The sequence below is a fragment of the Erythrolamprus reginae genome, chromosome 5 (assembly GCF_031021105.1).
Source record: "Erythrolamprus reginae isolate rEryReg1 chromosome 5, rEryReg1.hap1, whole genome shotgun sequence".
NCBI classification, from domain to species: Eukaryota; Metazoa; Chordata; class Lepidosauria; order Squamata; family Dipsadidae; genus Erythrolamprus; species Erythrolamprus reginae.
The window spans coordinates 117,149,487-117,175,639 of record NC_091954.1 but is presented as its reverse complement, the minus strand read 5'-3'; the positions used below and the strand labels follow the sequence as shown (position 1 = coordinate 117,175,639).

General features: G+C 44.0%; 1 protein-coding gene across 1 annotated transcript in view; it reads right to left on the bottom strand.

The window, feature by feature from the left end:
- LPP (LIM domain containing preferred translocation partner in lipoma) overlaps nt 1-26,153 on the bottom strand; it is a 166,732-nt gene that overhangs the window by 134,971 nt on the left and 5,608 nt on the right. The window contains exon 2 of the mRNA XM_070753852.1: nt 4,915-5,011. The gene's annotated coding sequence lies outside the window, so the exon portion shown is untranslated. The remainder of the gene's footprint in view (nt 1-4,914; nt 5,012-26,153) is intronic.

Sequence of the window (26,153 nt, the reverse complement as noted above, 5' to 3'; positions counted from 1 at the left end):
CAATGATAAGCTAATCTTACCTGAAAATTGGAATGAAAAATTGGAATTATGCAGTATTTATGGATGTGGCATTTTAAGTGTGCGGCTCGCGAGGGAATATATAGAAAAATCAATATGTTCTTAATTTCCCCGCCCCGCCCCCTGCATTATTTCATTTAACTCAAGGTGATCATTAACTTCTTCTGACATGCTTCCACCCGTAACGTGCTATAAAATCTCTCCTTTTCATTCCAAGCCTGCCAAAATTCCACTTGTTGACACCTGCCATCTCCCCCAAAATACTCTTTCTGGATTTACAGCCCACCCCGTTTAGAATGGGTAAGGTAAAAAAAAAATATAGAACTTCAAATTAATTACTTGTGCAAGTTTAAATATATATATATACATTTCTGGGGTGGTGAAACAGAAGTAATTCCCAGCAAAAGTGTCTTTTTTCCCAACTTCTGTTGGGAAGTTCTGAGATTTTTTTCCCAGTGAAAACCCAAACGACGAGGGGACTGGAGGCTCAAACACATGAAGAACGGTTGCAGGAACTGGGTTTATGTCTAGTTTAATGAGAAGAAGGACCAGGGGGGACATGATAGCAGTCTTCAAATATCTCAGGGGTTGCCCCAAAGAAGAGGGAGTCAAGTTATTCTCCAAAACACCTGAGGCTAGAACAAGAAGCAATGGGTGGAAATCAATCAAGGAGAGAAGCAAATCTGGAATTAAGGAGAAATTTCCTGGCACTGAGCATAATTAACCAGTGGAACAGCTTGCCACCGGGATTTGTGAGTGCTTCATCATTGGAGGTTTGCAAGAAGAGACTGGACAGCAACTTGTTTGAGATGATAGTGTCCCCTGCTTGAGTAGAGGGTTGGGCTACAAGAGCTCCGAGGCCCCTTGCAGGCCTATGATTCTAGAAGGGGAGGGAGGGAGGGAGGGAGAGATGGATGGATGGATGGATGGATGGAATCTAATCCAAGAGACAAACATCCCAGAACTTAGGAGAAATTTCCTGACAGTGAGAACCGGTGGAACTACTTGCCACCAGAATTTGTGAGTGTTTCATAATTGGAGGCTTTTAAGAAGAGACTGGACAGCATTTGTCTGAAATGGTATAAGGTTTCCTGGACCTCCAAGACCCCTTGCAGTCCTCTGCTTCTAGAAGGAAGGAAGGGGGGAAGGAAGGAGGGAGGGAAGGGGGAAGGGAGGGGGAGGGAGGGAGGAAGGAAGGAAGGAGATGAATAAAGGAGAAGAGAGGAAGAGAAAAGAAGGCATGTGAGAGGAATAAGGAAGGAAGGAAGGAAGGAAGGAAGGAAGGAGATGAAGAATAAAGGAGAGGAGAGGAAGAGAGAAGAGAAAAGAAGGCATGTGAGAGGAATAAGGGAAGGAAGGAAGGAAGGAAGAGTGGGAGGGGATGGATGGATGGATGGATGGATCTTAATCCACGAGACAAGCATCCTAGAACTAAGACGAAATTTCCTGACAGTGAGAACAATTAACTGGTGGAACTACTTGCCACCAGAAGTTATGGGTGCTCCATCCCTGGGGTTTTTTAAGAAGACATTGGACAGCCATTTGTCTGAAATGGCAAAGGGTCTTTTGTGATATTTCCGTCCTTCTTTTGTCCAGGTGACTTGCCAAGTTCAGGCTATTAAATTAACGGGCATGATTCATCAGTGAAAAAAAAATAACCTTTTTGGAAGCAATTTTCGGTGTGCCACTGACAAGCCTTACACACATATATATCTGTTCCATTTCTTCCCTGCCAGGCTATAAACACAATTTGCACAGCTGCATCGCGCAGCAACCTGTTCTTTGCCATTTAACTCTCGGAAGGAGAGACTGAACAACAACAAAAAAAGAAATTAAAAAAAAAGGATAAAGTGAGGGGGGGGGGGAGGCCATTTTTGGCACAATCTTAATTTCTCGGAGAAGACGGGAGACCATCAGAGATGCTAATTATTTCCGGGAGAACAGAAAAGGTTTAATTTCCTGACTCGGCCTCGCCACCTCTGACCGCTGTCGGCCAGGAGAGGCGGCATTGAACACTTTTGAGGGGTCCTGCATCATGTCCCCCTGACCACGGATGGGACGGGGCAGTGCGACTGTCCACTCTGTTAAACTGGTCAAAGTTTGCTTGGGGAGAGGAAAAAGGTCGACAGACGGACAGAATTGCAGAATGACCAAACGTTGCTTCGTGTCCATTACCGAGTTCCTATTGGTTAAATTTAATGTATAGAAATATAATCAGATATACAAATATCTTTTGTATATATACAATATACAAAGAATGGACAAAACTAAAACGGGCTGAAATCTTTTAATAGTGCTTAAATCAACAAGTCACAACTTAGCTGTCAACAATGGGGTTGACAAATGTATTGTATATGTAGAAAGGTAACATTATAATTTATGGAGACTAGCTTGGCTACTGATTATATATGATCCACTCACAGAGAATGTGAGAAAAAAATGTAAATTATACTATGAAGATACAAATAATAATATATTTCATATATTGACATATATTGGCTATAGATTGATAGGTTACTATGAACAAACTCTATGTAGTGAAAACGCTTTAAATTGTTGCTTTATTATTGTTTTTATCATGTTTACCATTTACATCACACAATGAAAATTGCATTTTCTTTATTGTTTGTTATCGTTTTTCTGTTTTGCTTAGATTTCTTTTTTGTTATACAGTATATGTTTTTTTATGTCTTTTTTAATATATAACCAATAAAGACTATTTTATCTGCGGAGAGGGGTGGCATACAAATCCAATAAATAAATAAATATTTTTTTTAAAAAAGAAATATAACCAGATATTAATAGGAAATAATAATAATAATAATAATAATAATAATAATAATAATAATAATATATTATTATTATTATTATTATCATCATCATCATCATCAAATAATAATAATAAAGTATATTATAGTGTATTATATGATAAGGAATATTATATATTAGTGTGGATAATATAATATAATTATAATATAATATAATTCCATAGTGTGATGTAAATGGTAAACAGTGATGTAGCCACTCCGAGTCCTCAGAGACAAGTGGCATACAAATCTAATAAATTATTATTAATTATTATTATTACTATATTACTCGCTCCGCCCTCTCTGATTTTTGCTGCAATGTATTACCGTATATATTTATATGTCTTATTTTTTGTTTACTGCTTCTTCTGACTACTGCTTATTTTGTGTTTTCTTTTTGGTTTTAATGTATATACAGTAATTAATAAAGAATATTTTTTTCAAAAACAAATTAATTTATTTGATTTATAAGCCACCCAACTCCTTCCAGACTCTACATCATACCATCATCAACAGCTCGATTTTCCTAAAACGAACCATTATTTCATTCTCTGTGGATCTGTCACTCGTGAATCAAGACCCATGAAAAGCCATGGCCCCAGAGAAGCCATCCACCGCCCTGAAATCCAAAAATCTGGCATCCTGGTGATTGACACGGGCCAACAAAGGAGACTCAGAGCTGTCACAATGCAACAGCTTTGCGAGGCGTTTTTCCTCATGAGTTGAAGTTAATAACAAATAAAAACAAGAGAGTTGGAAGGGACCTTGGAGGTCTTCTAGTCCAACCCATTCCTTAGGCAGGAAACCCTACACTACTTCAGACAAAGCGCTATCCAACACCTGCTTAAAAACTTCCACTGTTGGAACATTGGAGAGAAGCTGTTCCACGGATTAATTGTTCTCATTGTCAGGAAATTTCTCCTTAGTTCTAAGTTGCTTCTCTCCTTGTTTAGTTTCCAACACAATCCTAAACTGCATCAACAGGGGAATACACTCCAAGACCATGGAAGTCTTAATACCACTCTACTACGCCCTGGTCCGACCACACCTGGAGGACTGTATTCAGTTCTGGTCACCACACTTCAAAAGAGACATTGAAACTCTGGAGAAGGTGCAAAAAAGAGCAACCAAGATGATTAAGGGATTGGAAACCAAGACTTACGAAGAGAGACGGAGGGAACTGGGCATGGATAGCCTAGAGAAAAGGAGGGCCAGAGCGGACATGATAGCAGTCTACAAGTATACGAGGGGATGTCACAGAGAGGAGGGGATCACTTTATTCTCCAGGGCACCAGAGGGCCGGACGAGGAACAACGGCTGGAAGCTGACCAAGGAGAGATTCAACATGGAGATAAGGAGGAACTTCCTGACGGTCAGAGTGATCAACCAATGGAACAACCTACCAGCGGACATTGCTCCAACACTCTGGACATTTTTAAGAGAAGATTGAACTGCCACTTGACTGGTGTGCTATAGGGTTCCTGCTTGGGCAGGGGGTTGAACTCGATGACCTTCATGGTCCCTTTCAACTCTAACAATAAATAAATGAATAAACTAGCCATGCCCAGTTCCTGCAACCGTTCTTCATACCTTTTAGCCTCCAGTCCCCTAATCCTCTTTGTGGCTCTTCTCTGCACTCTTTGTAGAGTCTCAACATCCTTTTTGCATTGTGGCGATGAAAACTGAATGCTGTATTGCAAGTGTGGCCTCACCAGGGCCTTATAAAGTGGCATTAACCCATCACGTGATCTTGATTCTCTCCCTCTGTTAATGCAGCCTAGAACTATTTATGTAGTTGTCCACCAGGACTCCAGGATCCCTCTCACAGTTGCTACTGTTGAACAATGTACCACCCATACTGTACCTGTGCGTTTTCTTCTTCTTGCCTAAATGTAGAACCTGACTTTCCTCCAATTCCTTACGTTCCTCACCTCTTAAACAAGTCAAGTTTGAAAAACAAAACCCTGAGAAATCTGACACTGGGGTCAAAAAGTAATAACCGGGTGCAAGGAAACGCTTTCGAAAGAGAGTTTAAAAGATCCACTTTACTAAAAATAATTCATAATAATAAAGTGGGGTAAAAGTTTACCTGGAGTAGGAGCCCGTTCTTGGCCCCAACGGTGCAAAACGCAGGAGGGGGCAGCAGGGAAGGGCCGGCCGATGGGAAGAAACGGAGGATTAGAAACCTAAAAAGACAATCAGAAAAGAGAAGATTGTAAACAAATTTCAGCTCAAATGAGATACTCGCCTAATCAGAAAATCACATTCCTGTGTTGACCACTTTTGTCCTAAAAATGCAGCTGCTGCACACGGCTGGCTCCTATTTAAATGGTCGTCCACTAGGACTCCAAGATCCCTCTCGCAGTTGCTACTGTTGAGCAAACTACCACATATACTCTACCTGTGCGTTTTGTTTTTCTTGCCTAAATGTAGAGCCTGACTTTTTTCACCCTTGAATTTCATTTTGTTAGAGTATTGGCCATTCCTGCCAGTTTGGTGTTATCTACAAATTTGATAAGTCCTTTAGCAAAGGGGTCAAACGGCCCTCAAATTTGCAACCTGTGCATGAAAAACACAGTATTTAAGAGTATATTCGGACACCCTTATGTTGGTGTAGAAATACTCTGTGAAACACAGCCCTTGGTTGGAAATGGACTAAGGACGAAGTTTTTACAATGTCCTCTAGTTACCACACCGGGAGAGCAAAGAGCAACAGGTTACATAAATGTTCTCCGGCAAGAAAAACATTTTTTTTCCACCCAAGGATAATGAATCTCCTGTTGAATTAGGTACCTGGAACACATAATTGGGACAGGTGGACAGCTTAAGTGGATCTCTGTGCTCTTCTTGCGGCTGAAAGATTTGATCAATGGGAAGATAAATGCACGGTTGAGTCTTATTCAATGGTTAGGGGAGCCAACTGCGCTCAGCCCCTGGGAGGGGGGGCAAAGAGGGGCAGCGTCTGAACGGACAAGGACAAGGAAGCAGGGAGCTCATTTAGATGGGGAAATGGCAGGTTAAAAACAAATAGTCCTATAAATGCGCTGGAAAGATGTGCGTGCCTGAGAAAAATTGTGTTAGGTGAGTATCTTGCAGAGGATGGAAACTGTTAGCTATGCACTCCTCTTTTTTCCTCTTTGCTGAATTTCTGTTCAGTCTTTGTCGTCCTATAAAATGCTTTTAAAAGATTTTTGGTTTTTTCTCTTTGACAATAAAGATGTCTCCATCGTTATTATTAATTTTTCATTAATAAGGGAGAAAATGGAGAAGGGAAGGGAAGGGCAGGATGGGGAGGGGAAGGGAAAGGAGAAAGGAAGAAAGGAAAGAAGGAAGGAAGAAAGGAAGGAAGTAGGTATAGAAAGGGAGGGAATGGCGAAAAGAAAGGGAAAGGGGGAAGGAAGGAAGTAGGTAGGTATAGAAAGGGAGGGAAGAGAGAAAAGAAAGGAAAAGGGGGAAGGGAGGGAGGGAGTAGGTAGGTATGGAAAGGGAGGGAACAGGGAACAGAAAGGGAAAGGGAGGAAGGAAGGGAGGAAGGACAGGAAGGAAGGGAGGAGGGAAGGAAGGACAGGGAGGAAACTGCAAAAAGGGAAAGAAAAAGGAAAGAGAGGAAGGAAGGAAGGAAGGAAGGAAGGAAGGAAGGAAGGAAGGAAGGAAGGAAGGAAGTTTATTTCTTGCATGATACACTAAAAGGAAAAATCAACATATTTTTCCAGGATGCTTCAATTTCTCCAAACGCCAGCTGCTTCCTCACTCCCAAAACATGCACAAAATCTGTCTTTTGCCTTGAAATCGGGGAGTCCTGGGGGGCCCTTCCCCCCTTCCCCCATTGAAACAAATCGCCTTCTTCCAGTGAGCCAAAAACTTCCTTTGCTAAGTGAAACATCTGTTCAGTGAATTTTGCCTAAATGAATCATCGCAGTAGTTAAAAGTTGTTAGAAACATGGACATTAAGTGAATCAGGCTCCTTCAATGACTTGGCTGGTCAGAAGGTCACAAAAGGGGATCACATGACACACACACACATACACACACATGGGAGGCTGCAACCTTCACAAACACGAGTCAGTGGCCAAATCTCCTTTTATGGCCGTTTCCTCCCAGGAGATTCCTAGAGAGGCCCTACGGAGGCTGTTCCCCACCTTTTCCGGCCCTGTTTCTTCTCAGGAGATTCCTAGAGAGGCCCCACAGAGGCTTTTCCCCACCTTTTCCGGCCCTGTTTCCTCCCAGGAGATTCCTAGAGAGGCCCCACAGAGGCTTTTTCCCGCCTTTTCCAGCCCGTTTCCTCCCAGGAGATTCCTAGAGAGGCCCCACAGAGGCTTTTTCCCGCCTTTTCCAGCCCATTTCCTCCCAGGAGATTCCTAGAGAGGCCCCACAGAGGCTTCTCCCTGCCTTTTCCAGGTACAGTTTCAAAGGTCCAGGTTTGTAAGTGGAAAATGGTTCTTGAGAAGAGGCAAAACAATCTTGAACCCCTGTTTCTTATCTGGAAACGTTCATAAGTCGAGGCCTTCTTAGGCAAGGGGAAGAGATTTGAATTGTGTCTTTTCCCCGCACTGCAATTTCCAAACCTATTTTCATCCCTCATCGATTCCTGCCCAATTTTGAATTCTCGGTCCCTGGTACCTTCTGCCATCCCCTTTTCAAAACATCAACCTACGCAATTTTAGCCGAGAGCCTAAAATTAACACAATCCTTTTTCAGAGTTTTATTTTCTTTCTTTTTTTCTTTTAAGTAGCAGAAACGGGCATGGAGACCTCCTCCCACAAGTCTGAGAGATCTAAATGCAAGCCTACATTTATTTGAAAGTTCCCAAAGTCGTTAATTTACCCGATTATTTTAAGGAGAGGAGATGACAAGCCGAAGAGGGGAATAATTCCAACAAAATGGAAATAAATTCTCAACCAAACTGCGCCCAGCTTTGCCAAAATTATTCACAAAGGCTGGACAAATTTGGAGTTGCTATTGGTTCTCGAAAACTTTGCAGCGAAAAGCAAAAAAACCTGATTTATTCTGTCAATTTTAATACAAGCTGTCCTTCTCCAAATGACAACCTCCCCCGGTCTTTTTAAACTATCTATTAATCGCTTTAATGCTGGCTTAAAACCTTTTTTAATTCTTTGTTTTTAGTGTATGCTGCCCAGAATCCCATTAGTGAGATGGGCAGCTGTATACTTTTGACAATATAAAACATTTACAATAAAAAGAACGTAAATCATAAAAACGGAGTAATCTAAGTCCGTCCTTACGATAAAATAGTCAAAAGTCCATCCGACCTTCAAAGCTAATATAAAATCTGTCCATTCATCTGTTCGAAGTCACCGTTTCTCCATCTTGGAAAAATTTAGAGGTATAGACTCCAACTCCCAGAATTCCCCAGCCAGCATGAGCTGGCATTTCCGGCTAGGGAATTCTGGGAGTTGAAGTCCATACCTCATAAACTGACTGAGATGGAAAAACAGTGACTTAGAAGCAGATAACACGGGCAAATTTTGATCTTGGCTTTGAAGTATGTGGACTTTTCTTCTTATACTGTAAGGAAGGAGTTTAAACTCTGGTTTAAAATATAATGTCAGTAAAAACAGGGTTAATTGGGCAGCACTGCAAGGGAGATTCTACAAGTAGGATGCTTGGCTGCATGGCTAGAGGTATAACAAGCAGGAAGAGGGTGATTGTGATCCCCTTATATAGAGCGCTGGTGAGACCACATTTGTACTGGGTTCAGTTCTGGAGACCTCACCTACAAAAAGATATGGACAAAATTGAAGGGGTCCAAAGACGGGCTACAAGAATGGTGGAAGGTCTGAAGCATAAAACGTTTCAGGAAAGACTTCATGGACTCCATCTGTTTAGTCTGGAGGACAGAAGGAAAAGGGGGGACATGATCGAAACATTTAAATATGTTAAAGGGTTAAATAAGGTTCAGGAGGGAAGTGTTTTTAATAGGAAAGTGAACACAAGAACAAGGGAGCACAACCTGAAGTTAGTTGGGGGAGAGATCAAAAGCAACATGAGAAAATATTAATTGACTGAAAGAGTAGTAGATCCTTGGAACAAACTTCCAGCAGATGTGGTTGGTCAATCCACAGGAACTGAATTGAAACATGCCTGTAATAAACATAGATCCATCCTGAGATAAAATACAGGAAAGAGTATAAGGGCAGAGTAGATGGACCAGGAGGTCTTTTTCTGCCGTCAGTCTTCTATGTTTCTATGTTTCTATTTAGGCCCGACAACCAAATGCACAGGTATAGAATAGGTGGTGCCTGGCTCAATAATAATAACTGCGAGGAGGATCTTAGGACTACGAGGAGAAGCAGCTAGAGAAATTAGTGAAATATGAAGATCTACCAGGAGTCCGAGTGGACAACCATTGAAATAGGAGCCAGCCGTGGGCAGCAGCTGCCAAAAAAGCCAACACAGTTCTAGGCTGCATGAACAGAGGGAGAGAATCAAGATCACGCGAAGGGTTAATACCACTTTATCAGGCCTTGGTGAGGCCACACTTGGAACCCAGCATTCAGTTTTGGTCGCCATGATGCAAAAAGGATGTTGAGACTCTAGAAAGAGTGCAGAGAAGAGCGACAAAGATGATTAACTAAACAATGTCGCTTGGCGAGACCCAGGGGAAGAGCCTTCTCTGTGGCGGCCCCGGCCCTCTGGAACCAACTCCCTCCAGAGATTAGAATTGCCCCCACCCTCCTTGCCTTTCGTAAGCTGCTTAAAACCCACCTCGGCCGCCAGACATGGGGGAATTGAGATACTCTTTCCCCCTAGGCCTTTACAATTTTATGCATAGTATGTCTGTACGTATGTTTGGTTTTATAATAAGGGTTTTTAACTGTTTTAATATTGGATTGTTATATGCTGTGTTTATTGCTGTTGTTAGCCGCCCCGAGTCTGCGGAGATGGGCGGCATACAAATCCAATAAATAGATAGATAGATAGATAGATAGATAGATAGATAGATAGATAGATAGATAGATAGATAGATAGATAGATAGATTAGGGGACTGGAGGATAAAACACATGAAGAACGGTTGCAGGAACTGGGCATGGCTACTTTTATGAAAAGAAGGACCAGGGGAGACATGTTAGAAGTCTTCCAATATCTCAAGGTTGCCACAAAGAAGGAGTCAAGCTATTCTCCAAAGCATCTGAAAGTAGAACAAGAAGCAATGGGTGGAAACTAAACAAGGAGAGAAGCAATTTAGTACTAAGGAGAAATTTCCTGACAGTGAGAACAATTAATCCGTGGAACAGCTTCTTTCCAATGTTCCAACACAGTGCCAAAGGATTTCAGCAGACATTTGAAAACCATCGGAATTGACAAAATCTCCACCTGTCAATTGCAAAAGGCCCCTTTACTGGGATCGGCAAACATAATTCGCTGCTACATCACGCAGTCCTAGGTGCTTGGGAAGCGCCCGACTGGGGATGAAATACGAAATTTATTTATTTATTTATTTATTTATTTATTTATTTATTTATTTATTTATTTATTTATTTATTTATTTATTTATTTATTTATTTAGCATGGTGATCTTGTTTGCTGTGTTGTACTGACATAATAATAATAATAATAATAATAATAATAATAATAATAATAATAATAATAATAATAATAATAATAATAGATTAGATTAGATTTATTGGATTTATATGTCGCCCCTCTCCGCAGACTCAGGGTGGCTCACAACAATGGTAAAAAACAATACATAGTAACAAATCTAATATTTAGCAATCTAAATTACGTACAGTTTTAGGTTAAAAATCCAAAAGAAACCCCAATATATAAAAAACAAGCACACAATCGAATCATACACAGAAACTACATGGGCAAGGGGGAGATGTTTCAATTCCCCCATGCCTGATGGCAGAGGTGGGTTTTAAAGAGTTTCCGAAAGGCAAGGAGGGTGGGGGCAATCCTAATCTCTGGGGGTAGCTGGTTCCAGAGGGTCGGAGCCACCACAGAGAAGGCTCTTCCCCTGGGTCCCGCCAGACAACATTGTTTAGTCGACGGGACCCGGAGAAGGCCCACTCTGTGGGACCTTACCGGTTGCTGGGATTCTTGCGGCATTTAATAATAATAACAATAATAATAATAATAATAATGACAACAACAACAACAGCAACAGCAACAACAACAACAACAACAGAGTTGGAAGGGACCTTAGAGGTCTTCTAATCCAACCCCCTGCTTAGGCCGGAAAGTGTTTAAGAAAGGATTGGAGATTGGACAGGCATTTGTCTTAAATGGTATAGCTCCCTTCCCATTGTATCATTATGATATTCTCACTTAATGACCCACAACCGAGCCTAAAATTTCCGTTGGTAAGCAAGACAGTTGTTAAGTGAATTTCATCCCCTTTTATATCACCTTTCTGGACTCTCTGAATTTGATCTTGCAGACGTTTTATTACCCAACTAATTTTTTGCCCTGAAAATTTTCCCTTCTCCCTTTTCAACGCAACTGGTGTGGTGTTTTTGTTTTTGCTTTTAGCCACACCACAATGGGCTGCCAGTTTCCCAAAAGCTGGCACATGCCCTGGGCTCATAAAGTTCCCCTGAGGAGAACAGGAGAAGGCGAGAAGGCAGAGACCAGCTGAGCTGGGTTGCCAGGAATGCAACACACATATTTATTTATAGAGCATCTCCTAACTGAGGTGTTGACAAACCAACAACAGGGAATATCATCTAGGACGGGATCAACAATCTTAAGACTTGTGGGCTTCAAATCCCAGAATTCCTCAGCCAACAAAGCTGGCTGAGGAATTCTGGGAGTTGAAGTCCACAAGTCTTAAAGCAAAGCCGGCTAAGGAATTCTGGGAGATGAAGTCCACAAGACTTAAAGCAAAGTTGGCTGAGGAATTCTGGGAGTTGAAGTCCACAAGCCTTAAGGCAAAGTTGGCTGGGGAATTCTGGGAATTGAAGTCCACAAATCTTAAGATTGCCAAGGTTGGAGACAAATTGTCATACTGAGGAATTCTGGGAATTGAAGTCCAGAAATCTTAAAAGTGGCCAAGGCGGGAGAGCCCTGATCTAGGAGAAAAATAAAATTACAAATGCAATATCTTAAAATGAATCACGGGTACAGGAAGTTCTTGACTTACGACCAAAATGGAGATCAGAAATTCCATCGCTAAGCAAGACAATTTTAGACAGATGGCCAATTCCTCCATTTAATTTCTGGGAGTGGAAGTCCACCCATCTTAAAGCTGGCTGGGAAATTCTGGGAGTCAAAGTTCAAACAGCCCAAATCCAAAACCCCAAAACTAAATGACATTTGAAATAAAATCAAATTATCGGTGGGCAAATTCGGTCAAAAACGTAACTTCCAAAAATATGAACAAGCAGCTGCTCTACAAGTTCCAACAAAGTTTTCAGGTTTGATTGCCTGGACTTCTCCAAAAAAAGTAAAAATAAAATCTATTTTGAAGCAATTAAAAAAGCATTTAAAGAAAAAAAAAACCCAGAAATTGTTCTGCTGCTTGTTTGGCACCAAGGGTGAAAAAAATCGCTCTACGTTCCCCTTCATTTCTTAATTTGCACTTCGCAAAAAAGGAGAAGAATCGAAGCACAACTTATTCCTTCAATCTTCATCACTTCCCCAAAATTGGCCAGGCAGTTTTCCAGTGCAAAAAAAAAATAATGACATCCAAAATATATATGCAATAAAAATGTGTTGATTACTAATTATACTAACCAAGCAGCCTATATGCATAATTATGTGTTCATCTATCTTTTTTCAGGAATAAATATAGCTCGTTATAATACAAATAATTTGCTAAGGAACAGCATTACGGCTTCGATATGGCATTAATATAAAACAACCAATTAAAGGCAGTCCTCGACATAGGATTGCAATGGAGCCCAAAATTTCTGCCGTTAAGTGAGACATTTATTAAGTGGGTTTGCCCTATATTATGGCCTTACTCGCCACCACAGTCATTACTTCAAAAGAGAAGGACTTAGGGGTCGTGATTTCTGACCATTTCTGAACAGTGCGGTCAGGCGGTAGAGAAAGCAAGTAGGATGCTTGGCTGCATAGCTAGAGGTACAACAAGCAAGAAGAGGGAGACAGTGATCCCGCTGTATAGAGCGTTGGTGAGAGCCCATTTGGAATAATACTGTGTCCAGTTCTGGAGACCTCACCCACAAAAATGATGGATCAAATTGAACGGGTCCAAAGACGGGCTACAACAAGGGTGGAAGGTCTTAAGCATAAAACGTATCAGGAAAGACTTCATGGACTCCATCTGTCTAGTCTGGAGGACAGAAGGGAAAGGGGGGACATGATTGAAACATTTAAATATGTTAAAGGGTTAAATAAGGTCCAGGAGGGAAGCGTTTTTAATAGGAAAGTGAACCCAAGAACAAGGGGACACAATCTGAAGTTAGTTGGGGGAAAGATTAGAAGTAACGTGAGAAAATATTATTTGACTGAAAGAGTCATAGATGCTTGGAACAAACTTCCAGCAGACTTGGTTGGTCAATCCACAGTGACTGAATTGAAACCTGCCTGGGATAAACAGATCCATCCTAAGATAAAACACAGGAAAGAGTCTCAGGGCAGACTAGGTGAACCAGGAGGCCTTTTTCTGCCGTCAATCTTCTAGGTTTCTATGAAAAAAAAGAAAAAGAGAAAAAGAGGGGAAAAAAAGACGATTCCCCAAACACAAATCCATGAAATGCCCCAGGGACTTCAGTCCACGCTGACCCCAGCTGGGTGTGTATTGCACACACAGCTGCCGGCCAGATCCCAGTGACCTGGATTCCTCCCTTCTTGCAAAGTAGATCCCGTGAACCGGCTGTTTACTCGACAGCGCCCGAAATCTCTGCAGCTTTCCACTCTGCCAACGGAAAGTGGAATATTTTTAGACCCACAACAGCAGTGGGGCAGCCGAAAGAAGGGGAGGGGGTGGGTGGAGAGAAGATTTGGAAGGGGGGTCTCAAAATCCGCTCTGGCCGGGCAGTGTTCCAGGGGGCAGAGAAGGTGAGATGTTCCTGGAAGGGCGAAAACATGGGACGGGGATTGTGGGTCTCGCCAGGAGGGGAACGCTCAGGTTTCACAAAGAGCCAAGAGTGGAACCCCCAAAGGGTGTCCTCTCCCCCCCCCCCTGGGCTGACCAGTTTCTGGCTGCGGGGTGCGTGAAAGAGGGGGGGGGGGGAAAGAGGGAGGGAGGAAGAAGAAGAGGAAGAAAAAGGGAGAGAAAGAGGCGGAAGAGGAGGAGGAAGTGGAAGAGAAGGAAGTAGTGGAGAAGGAAGAGGAGGAAGAAGAGAAAGAGAAAGATGACAAAGAGGAAGAGGAGATAGGAGGAAGGTGGGAGGGAGGAAGAAGAGGAGGAGAAGGATGAAAGATGAAGAAGAGGAGGAGGAAAAAAGACAGGGAGGAAGAGGAGAGAGGAGAAAGCAGGAGGAAGAAAGGAGGGAAAAGGAGGAAAAGAGGAGGATGAGAGAGAGAAAGAGGAAGGGGCGGAAGAGAAAGGAAGAGAAAGAGGAGGAAGAAAGAAGTAAAGGAGGAGGAAAAAGACAGGGAGGAAGAGGAAGAGGAGAAGGAGGCAGAAGAGGAGAAGAAAGGAGAGGAGGAAGAGGAAGAAGAGAAGGAAGATGAGAATTAGGAAGATGAGAGAGGAGAAGGGGTAAAAGGAGGAAGAAGAGGAAGATGAAGAGAAAGAAGAGGAGGAAGAGGAGAAGGGGCACGGGAGAAGGAAGAGGAAGGAAGAGGAGTAAAAGGAGGGAAAGGAGGAAGAAGAGAAGAGGATGGGGAACAGGAAGAGGAAGGAAGAGAAAGAGGGAGAAAGAAGAGGAGGAAGAGGAAGAGGAAGAAGCGAAGGAGGAGGTGGAGGGGGGAAAGAGAAGAAGAAAGAGGAGAAAGAGGAGGAGGAGGAGGAAGATGCCTGGCGCCCTTAAGTGCCCTCCGGCCTTCTCAGTCCAGCCTGGATGCCCGTATGGTCCCAGCCGTCTCTCGCCTCCTGCTCGGCTCACACTGTCCGGCGGGAGGGGCGGGGAGGGTCAGCTGCCTGCCTGTTTCCAGGAACGGCCTGTCCTGTCCCAGGAGGAGCTCAGCTGCCGTCAGCCCAGCCAGGCGCCTCTGGATCACCGGAGCTCTCCGGCCGTGTCCTCACATGCGCCAGCCAGGGCCTTCCAGGCCGCCTGCCCCGCTTGTCCCCGAGGTCTGAATTGGACAGGAGGCCCCCCAGCTGGGGCAACGTCCGTCGTTAAGAGGCTGGATTTGGTGTCCCCAAAAAGGCTCCGTTGAGAGAGGAAGGGCGGAAGGGCCTGGCTTCCTTCCTCCTCCTTTCCTTTCTTTCCTTCCCTCACTCCTCCTTTCTTTTCCTTCCTTTCTTTGCTTCCTTCCCTCCAACTTTCTTCCATCCTTTCCTTCCTTCCTCCCACCTTCCTTCCCCTTCCCTCCTCCTCCTTTATTTTCATTCCTTCCTTCCTTTTGCTTCCTTCCGGTCTCCTTTCTCTTCCTTCCTTCCTTCCTTCCTTTCTCTCCCTCCCTCCTCTTTCTTCTTTCCTTTCCTTCCTTCCTTTCTCCTACGTTTTTCCTTTCTTTCGCTGCCTTCCTCCTCCTTTCCTTTCTCTCTTTTCCTTTCCTTTTTCTCTCTCCCTCCTTTCTTCTTTTCCTCCCTCCCTCCTTTCTTTTCCTTCCCTTCCTTCATCCCAGAGACCCCTCCCTCTATTTCAACCTGTTGGAAGCTGCCAATTGGCAGCACACCAATTTAACACTCTGATGGAGGGAAATGCGCTGGTTACTCTCAAGGGCCCTGCTCACACCTGTTGCACTACTCCTGGCGCCTCCTGCTTTGCACATCGGCCCTCAGCCGGCCCCTCTTTTGTGCAGCCCCCATGTCTCACCTGGGGAAGGAAACCCCAAGGCCCCCATGTGCACCCCCCCCCCCACCTGGAGAGCCTCCCAAGTCTCCCCAAGGACCAAGCTGGGCACCACCACCAAAACCTCCATGCGAGGCGGAAGCAGGCCAGCCAGCAAACATGCACCACCACCCCTTTCTCTCTTTCTCTTTCTTTCTCTTTCTTTCCTTTTCTGTTTGCCTCTTCTTCTCTCCCTTTCTCCCTTTCCTTCTTTCTTCTCTCTCTCTGTGTCTTTCTTTCTTTCTTTCTCTTTTTGTCTTTCTCTCTCTCGCTTTTTCTGTCTTTCTCTCTTCCCTCTCTTTTTCATTCTTTCTTTCTCTCTCTTCCCTTTTTTGGTCTCTTTTTCTCTTTTTCTCTCTCTTCTCTGTCTTTCTCTCTGTGTTTCTGTCTTTCTTTCCATCTTTTTCTTTCTTTCTATCTCTCTCTTTCTGTGTTTCTTTTTCTGTCTTTTTCTTACCTTTTCTGTCTCTTTCTCTGTCTGCCTCTCTCTTTTTCTCTCCCTTTCTTCCTTTTCCCTCTCTCTTCTCTTTTTTATTCTTTCTTTCTCTCTCTTCACTTTTTTGTCTTTCTTTTTCTCTATCGTCCTTTCTCTTCTCTCTGTCTCTCTTTGTTTCTGTCTTTCTTTCCCTTTTTCTTTCTATCTCTCTTTCTCTGTCTTTCTGTCTTGTTTTTCTCTTTGTCTTTTTCTTTCTTTTTCTCTGTCTCTCTGTCATTCTTTCTTTCTCTGTCTGCCCCTCTCTTTTTCACCCATTCTTTGTTTCCCTCTCTCTTCTCCCTGTCTTTCTTTCTCTCTGTCTCTTTCTCTGCCTTTCTCATTCTTTCTTTCTTTCTTTCTCTCTCTCTTCACTTTTTGTCTCTTTCTTTCTTTTTCTCTTTCTGTCTTTCTCTTTTTTTTCTTTCTTTCCCTGTCTTTTTCTCTCTCTCTCTCTGTATGTCTTTCTTTCTCTCTCTGTTTCTCTGTTTCTCTCTCTCTCTCACCCGCATCCCTGCCTCTTCCGTGGCCTCGGCCACGCTCCCCCACCCGTGGCTCCTCTCCCGCGTGCTCCCAGCCAGATATTTTTAAACGCCTCCCGGCAGCAGCTCCGCACTGCAAGCGCATCAGCCAAAATACCTCCCACGGAGGAGAGCTATATATAGAGCGCGGTGCGCAGCCAGCCAGACAGCGATGTGCAAGATGCGCAGGAGGGTTGCGTCCCCAAGCCAGGGCACAGGTGAGCCTTGGGTCGCCACCCTGAAATGGGCTGAATGGGGTTCGAGGCCACGACACAAAAGGACGTTAGTGAGACGCAACAAATGGAGCAGCAATAAAGCGCGAGAGTCCCCAAAATTCAAGAAATTCCGTTTTTTTCCTGAAAGGAATCAATACCAGAACAAACGCCAGGAAGAGGAAGAACAGCTCATTTATGGAAATAGTCCTGGACTGACGACCATAATTGAACCCAAAGGTTGTGCTGTTAACTGAAACAGCGGTGAAGACTGACGGCAGAGAAAGACCTCCTGGTCCATCTCGTCTGCCCTGATACTACGTCCTGTATTTTATCTTAGGATGGATCTATGTTTATCCCAGGCATGTTTCAATTCAGTTCCTGTGGATTTATCTACCACGTCTGCTGGAAGTTTGTTCCAAGGATCTACTACTCTTTCAGTGAAATAATATTTTCTCACGTTGCTTTTGATCTTTCCCCCAACTGACCTCAGATTGTGCCCCCTTGTTCTTGGGTTCACTTTCCTATTAAAAACACTTCCCTCCTGAACCTTATTTAACTCTTTAACATATAGAAATGTTTCAATCATGTCCCCCCTTTCCCTTCCGTCCTCCAGACTATACAGACTGAGTTCATTAAGTCTTTCCTGATACGTTTTATGCTTAAGACCTTCCACCATTCTTGTAGCCCGTCTTTGGACCCCTTCAATTTGATCCATCTCTTTTTGTACGTGAGGTCTCCAGAAGTGAACACAGTATTATTCCAAATGTGGTCTCACCAGTGCTCTATGCAGCGGGATCACAATCTCCTTCTTCCTGCTTGTTATACTTCTAGCTATGCAGCCAAGCATCCTACTTGCTTTTCCTACCGGCCAACCACACTGCTCACCCATTTGGAGACTGTCAGAAATCACGACCTCTCAATCCTTCCCTTCTGAAGTTTTTGCTAACACAGAACTGCTTGTTAAGTGGATCAAGGCAGTTATTTCAATTAGTAACCGAGTCGTTAAGTGAATCCGGTCAGAAGGTCACAAAAGGGAGACCTGGACGCTGTGACCGTCATAAATATGAGCCAGTTGCCAAACATATGAATTTTGATCATGTGATTTCAGGGTGTGTGTTTGTGTGCTACAACAGTCATAAGTGTGAGACATGGTCAGGGCACTTTTTTCTGTTCTGCTTTAACTTCAAACGGTCACTAAATGAATCGTTGTAAGTTAAGGACTGCCTGTATTTCCTATCCTCTGCCACTTTAAGACACCATGGACCTGAGCTCCAAAGTATTGGGGCTTTGGAATTCTGGGAGTTGAAGTCCACAAAAAACTGGTGTCATGTAGAGTTGGAGGCTTTGGCCTGCCACCTGCCTGAGGAATTCTGGGAGTTGAAGTCCGTACATCATGGCTGAGGAATTTTAGGGGTTGAAATTTACAAAACCTGGCTAGAGAATTCTGGGAATTGAAGTCCCTGAGGAATTCTGGGAATTGAAGTTCCTACATCATGGTACCTACATCAGTCTTCGGAGAGGGGCGGCATATAAATCTATTATTATTATTATTATTATTATTATTATTATTATTATTATTATTATTTATTTATTTATTTATTTATTTTATTATTTATTATTTGGATTTGTATGCCGCCCCTCTCCGAAAACTCGGGGCGGCTCACAACAAGTGAAAAAACAATCCAATACATAATCCAATTAATTAAAATATTAAAAGTTTTTTTTAAAAAAAACCCTATACTAACATACACACACACAAGCATACCATGTATAAATTCAACGTGCCCAGGGGAAGATGTTTAGTTTCCCCATGCCTGACGGCAAAGGTGGGTTTTGAGGAGTTTACGGAAGGCAGGAAGAGTAGGGGCAGTTCTGATCTCCGGGGGGAGTTGGTTCCAGAGAGCCGGTGCCGCCACAGAGAAGGCTCTTCCCCTGGGGCCCGCCAACCGACATTGTTTAGTTGACGGGACCCGGAGAAGGCCCACTCTGTGGGACCTAATCGGTCGCTGGGATTCGTGCGGCAGAAGGCGGTCTCGGAGATATTCTGGTCCAGTGCCATGAAGGGCTTTAAAGGTCATAACCAACACTTTGAATTGTGACCGGAAACTGATCGGCAGCCAATGCAGACTGCGGAGTGATGGTGAAACATGGGCATACCTGGGTAAGCCCATGACTGCTCTCGCAGCTGCATTTTGCACGATCTGAAGTTTCCGAACACTTTTCAAAGGTAGCCCCATGTAGAGAGCGTTACAGTAGTCGAGCCTCGAGGTGATGAGGGCATGAGTGACTGTGAGCAATGAGTCCCGGTCCAGATAGGGCCGCAACTGGTGCACCAGGCGAACCTGGGCAAACGCCCCCCTCGCCACAGCTGAAAGATGGTTCTCTAATGTGAGCTGTGGATCGAGGAGGACGCCCAAGTTGCGGACCCTCTCTGAGGGGGTCAGTAATTCCCCCCCCAGGGTAATGGACGGACAGATGGGATTGTCCTTGGGAGGCAGAACCCACAGCCACTCCGTCTTATCCGGGTTGAGCTTGAGTCTGTTGACACCCATCCAGGCCCCAACAGTCTCCAGGCACCGGCACATCACTTCCACCACTTCGTTGACTGGGCATGGGGTGGAGATGTAAAGCTGGGTATCATCGGCATATTGATGATACCTCACCCCATGTCCTTGGATGATCTCACCCAGCGGTTTCATGTAGATGTTAAATAGCAAGGGGGAGAGGACCGACCCCTGAGGTACCCCACAAGGAAGAGACCTCGGAGTCGACCTCTGACCCCCCACTAACACCGACTGCGACCGGCCAGAGAGGTAGGAGGAGAACCACTGAAGCACAGTGCCTCCCACCCCCAACCCCTCCAACCGGTGCAGAAGGATACCATGGTCGATGGTATCGAAAGCCGCTGAGAGATCGAGGAGCACCAGGACAGAGGATAAACCCCTGTCCCGGGCCCGCCAGAGATCATCCATCAACGCGACCAAAGCCGTTTCCGTGCTGTAACCAGGTCTGAAGCCCGACTGCTGGGGACCTAGATAATCGGCTTCTTCCAAGGACCGCTGGAGCTGGAGTGCCACCACCTTCTCGACAACCTTCCCCATGAAGGGAAGGTTGGAGACTGGACGATAGTTGTTGAGTACGGCTGGGTCCAGGGAAGGCTTCTTGAGGAGGGGGCGCACAAGCGCTTCTTTATAGAGTGGTGGAAAAACTCCCCTCCCCAAGGAAGCGTTGGTAATCTCCTGGGCCCAGCTCCGTGTCACCTCCCTGCTGGCCGAGACCAACCAGGAGGGACACGGATCCAGTAGACAGGTGGCGGAACTCACAGCTCCAATGGCCTTGTCCACTTCATCAGGTGTCACCAGATCAAACTCTCCCCAGACAGGTGGACAAGTACGTGCCCCAGTCACCTCGACTGACTCATTGTCAGTCGACTCTGTTTTACAATTGGAGTCGAGGTCGGCCCGGATCTGAGCGACTTTATCAGCGAAAAACGTGTTAAACTCCTCGGCACTACTCTGCAAGGGCTCCCCAACTCCCCCCTGGTTAAGAAGGGAGCGGGTCACCCTAAACAGAGCGGCCGGGCGGGATTCCGCTGATGCAATCAAGGCGGCATGGTACGCGCATCTTGCCGCCTTGAGCGCCACTTTGTAAGTCTTAATGAAGGCTCTTACAAGTGTTCGATCAGATTCAGACCTGCTCTTCCTCCATCGCTTCTCTAGACGTCTCTTTTGGCGTTTCAACTCCCGGAGCTCCTCGTTGAACCATGGGGCTCTACGGGGTCTAGTGCCACGGAGAGGTCGCAAAGGCGCAATCCGGTCGAGAGCCTCCGCAGCAGCCGTATTCCAGGCCTCCGCAAGAGACTCCGCCGAACTGTGGATGAGTGCCTCTGGAATAACCCCAAGCTCCGTCTGAAAGCCCTCTGGGTCCATCAGGCGTCTGGGGCGGAACATCTTCATTGGTTCCGCCTCCCTGCAGGGAAGGATTGGAGCCAGGAAGTCAAGCCGTAGTAGAAAATGGTCTGACCATGACAAAGGCACTGCTTCTAAGCCCCTTAGTCTCAGACCATTAATCAATTGCTCGGAAAGGAATACCATGTCAGGTGCGTGCCCTCCCTCATGAGTCGGACCCCGTACTACTTGAGTCAGGTCCATGGCTGTCATGGTGGCCATGAACTCCTGTGCCAACCCAGAGGTTTCGCCGAGTGACGGCAGGTTGAAGTGCCCCAAGACAATAAGTCTGGGGAACTCCACCGCCAACCCGGCTACTTCCTCGAGTAGCACAGGCAGGGCTTTTGACACGCAGCTGGGAGGCAGGTACGTGAGAAATAAGCCCACCTGAACCCCTAAGTCCAACTTCATCAAGAGTGACTCGCAACCCGCAATTTCCGGAGCAATGAGTCCACGTAGGCAAAGGCTCTCCCTGGCTATAATAGCCACTCCTCCCCCCCTTCCCTGGGGTCGAGGTTGGTGCCATATCTGAAACCCGGCTGGGCAAATTTCAGAGAGAGGAACACCTCCCTCTGGGCCCAGCCAGGTTTCAGTAATACATGCCAGGTCGGCCTCCTCATCCAGGATCAGATCCCGGATGAGGAGAGCTTTATTGACCACCGACCTGGCATTAAGCAGCAGCAACCTGAGTCCAGGTTGCTGCTGCTTAATATTATTATTATTATTATTATTATTATTATTATTATTATTATTATTATTATTATTATTAATATTATTAATATTATTAATATTATTAATATTAATATTAATATTAATATTAATATTAATATTAATATTAATATTAATATTAATATTAATATTAATATTAATACTAATACTAATACTAATACTAATACTAATACTAATACTAATACTAATATTAATATTAATATTAATATTAATAATAATAATAATATTAATTAGATTTGTATGCCGCCCCTCTCCGAAGACTCGGGGCGGCATACAAATAAATAATAAACTAAATAACTAACTAATAAACTAAACTAACTAACTATGGCTGAGGAATTCTGGGAGTTGAAATCCCTACTTTGTGGCTGTGGAATTCTGGGAAATGAAGTCCACAAAACCTGCCTGGAGAATTCTAGGAGTTGCAGTCCACAGACCTTAAAGTGGCTTAAAATTTGGAACCTTCCCCCTAGAAGCCCTGGTCTTAAGCGGGTGGAAAAATTAACCCGAAATCACAGAGCGGAATCAAAGAGAGAGATAAAGTAAAAAATGTTCGGCGAGAAGAAGCCACCGGGAACGGGGCCTGGGGGAAAGAAGTCGGAGTCGTGGTGCGCTGGGAACTGGAAGTGGGCCAGGGGCGATGATGGTGTGTAGCTGCAATAGCAAGAAGAACACCACAAATAGACTTTCTGGCTGCGTCAACCGGAGGGCCATTTCCAAATTGCCAAATGCAATTGTTCCATCTCATTTCTATTTTTGGTCAAGGCTCATCGGGGGCCCTGGCTCCACATTCTGGGTGCTTGAAAGACAGAAGGAAGGAGGAGGAGCAGCAGATTTAAAATAAAACATAAAAACCAAGGGGAGGCGGTTTAAAGAAGTGGGTCCCTGAAAGATCCAAGAAGACTCGATCCGAAGTCAGGCCAGAGAGCCCTCACGCGTGCTCACCATCGCTTAGTCAAAAGAAGGCGGTGGCATGGAAATGCAATTGAAGATTCAGTTGCTAGGGGATTCTGGGAGTTGAAGTCCATACTGTGTATCCCAGCTGGGGAATTCTGGGAGTTGAAGTCCACATATCCCGGCTGGGGAATTCTGGGAATTGGTCCCTATGTGGTAGCTTTGAACTCCTGGAAATTGAAGTCCCTGGAGAATTCTGGGAGTTGAAGTCCACAAACGCTTTCTGGGGAATTCTGGGAACTGAAATCCACATAACATGGCTGGGCAATTTTGGGAGTCAAAGTTCAGAAATGTTTGCTTGGGAATTTTGGGAGTTGAAGTTCCCTGCATGGTGTCTTTGCATTCATTCATTCATTCATTCATTCATTCATTATTTATTTATTTATTTATTTATTTTTATTTATTTATTTATTTTTATAGAAACATAGAAACATAGAAGGCTGAGGGCAGAAAAAGACCTCATGGTCCATCTAGTCTGCCCTTATACTATTTCCTGTATTTTATCTTACAATGGATATATGTTTATCCCAAGTAGGTTTAGATTCAGTGAGTGTGGATTGTTCCAAGCATCTACTACTCTTTCAGTCAAATAATATTTTCTCAGGCGGCTTCTGATCTTTCCCCCAACTAACCTCAGATTGTGTCCCCTTGTTCTTGTGTTCACTTTCCTATTAAAAACACTTCCCTCCTGAACCTTATTTAACCCTTTAACATATTTAAATGTTTCGATTTATTTATTTATTTATTTATTTATTTATTGATATTTATTTATTTATCCTTATTTATCCTTATTTATCCTTATTTATCCTTATTTATCCTTATTTATCCTTATTTATCCTTATTTATCCTTATTTATTTATTTATTTATTTCTGGGAGTTGGAGTCCACGCGCCCTGGTTGGGGAACACTGGGAGTTGAAACCCCTGCATGGTGGACAGACACAGGCCGCTGCAGTTGAACCTTTGGTCACCTGCTTCCCAAAGGCAGGACGAGCGTGCTGGACATAACCTTTTAAATGTTTGCTCAAGTCCCCACCCCCTCCCCCTGCTTTCACCATCTTTGTTTTCCAGGCTCTTGCATTTTAAAAAAAGGCCATTTATTTTTATTACTTTTTTTTTTTTTTTTGCATTCTTCTGCAGATGTCAGACAGGCCTGACTCAGCCACGCTGGGACGTTTCCGGGACTTTTTTTTGCCGTCCGCTGTTTGCAAAGGGGGCCTGCAACGTTTTTCTCACCATAAAGCAATAAATAACCCTCCCCGAGTCACCTTGCTGCAGAATGCTTGTCTCAGCTTTCTCCAAGGATCTTTCCTGGGGGCTCTGGAGGATACAGGGCAGGAGGACAGGCTTCAATTCTTCTCCTTCCAAGATAAGTAATCCGGTGGGATTCATATCAGCCCTGACCTTTAATCCCTTACTCTTTATTTATTTTTATTTTTATTTTTATTTGTTGGATTTCTTGAGCCAAAAAGGGGCAAAAAGAAAAGAAATTCCTGCTCTGGACAGAAATCAATAAGATCAAGTAAGAGGCAATGTTTTTAAAGTAAGGGTTTTTAACTGTTTTGCTTTTTTAATCATTGGATTTGTATTTTGTATTGTTGTGAGTCTTCAGAGAGGGGCGGCATACAAATCTAATAAATAATAATAACAATTTGCTGGAAGCTGCCACTGGCCAAGCTCAAAAGTCAAAATAGATCAATAAATAAACAAACAAAATAGATCCCCCTTTTGCAATGCTGTGCAAAACAAAGGAAGGACTCATAAAACTTGGAAATGATCCATTCAAACACGATGCGAGATTGCTGCTAACGTCTTATTGACGCAGGAGCACAAGGATCGTATTCATTGAGTCTGTCATCTGCACCTCCATCACTGTCTGGTTTGGTTCTGCAACCCAACAAGACCGACACGGACTTCAGAGGAGAATCAGAACTGCAGAACAAAACAGTGGCTGCCCACCTGCCTTCCATTGAGGACCTGTAGACTGCATGAGTCAAAAAGAGGACGGGGAAAATATTGACTGACCCCCCCTCACATCCTGGACACAAACTGTTTCAACTCCCACCCTCAAAACGTTGCTACAGAGCCCTGCACAGCAAGACAACTAGACACAAGGACAGTTTTTCCCCCAAACGCCATCACTCTGCTAAACAAATAATCCCCTCAACACTGTCAAACTATTTACTAAGTCTACACTACTGTTACTACTAGTTTTTCTCATCATTCCCATCACCCATTTCCTCCCACCTAGGACTGTATGACTGTGACTTGTTGCTTGTATCCTAAGATTTTTATTAATATTGATTGTTTCCTCATTGCTTATTTGACCCCTATGACCATCATTAAGTGTTGTACCACATGATTCTTGACCAATGTCTCTTTTTCTTTTATGTCCACTGAGAGCATCTGCACCAAAGACAAATTCCTTGTGTGTCCAATCACACTTGGCCAATAAAGAATTGAATTCTATTCTATTCTATTCTATTCTATTTCTCTGTCCCCGGTGTTCAGTTTCAATGTGTATACAGGAAATCTGTGGATTTAATACCAGGTAGTTCAGTCCCTTTCTTTGATGGATGCAAACCATCTCTTTTGCAGTTTTTCATTGGATTAATCATGATTAATGAAACCAAAGCCTTCCCTTTTACACCACTCTTTTAGCTACACATTAAACTTTGCTACACCTTAGCCTTTCCCTTTTTGTTCCTTAGGTACAGGTACAACCTCTGAAAAGATAAGCCTACATCCTATACTAAGTTCATACCCTAAGCTCTGGAAGTCATTCTGCACAGAAAGTACCGTATTTTTCGGAGTATAAGATGCACCATTTTCCTCCCTAAAAGAGGCTTAAAATTCAATTGCGCCTTATACTCTGAATGTAGCTCCCCACCCCAAGCTTTTTTTCCAGCCCTAACTGGGTGCTAACAATCTTCCCAGCTCTTACCTTGCAAGTTCTTTCATTGTTACTCTCTGCAAAGAATGTTTTACAAGCTCTAAGTCTTTGCAGGGTATTTTTCATTGCTTTAACTTGCTCCGAATAAGTTTCTTTCCAGCCCTAACCAGGTGTTAACGATGTTCCCAGCTCTTACCCGCTTGCAAGGTCTTTCATTGTTACTCTCTCCGAATAAAGTTTTTTTAAAAAGTCCTTAACCAGGGGATAAAATAATCTGCTGAAGCTGACCAGACTAAAGATGCGGGCCAGGTGAATACCTGGTAAGCAGATTCTTTTCCTCAGCTTCCTCCCCAAAAGCTACGATGTGTCTTATACTCCGAAAACTACAGTACGTCTTTTTGGAACAGATCATTTGTGCCAAGATGTATAATAGCATCAACAACACAGCCCTTATTGGCATTCTTGACTATCATAAGAATAGCCTCTCATCTTTGCTGGCAGAAGCACCTGGCAGATCGCTTACAACTGAATCACCAACCAGAAGGTGGCTCCTCCCCTTGGTTACCTGGCTGCTCTGGTGGGACTGATGGGTAATATGTCATTCACGCTTTCCACTTTCCAAGATAAGCTCTTCATCTTGGACCACGATCTTCTGCTTATTTGAGTTATCGTTATCACAACTAGCTGGACTTGTCCATTTAGTGTCCCTATTAAGGTCAGCAAGGGCA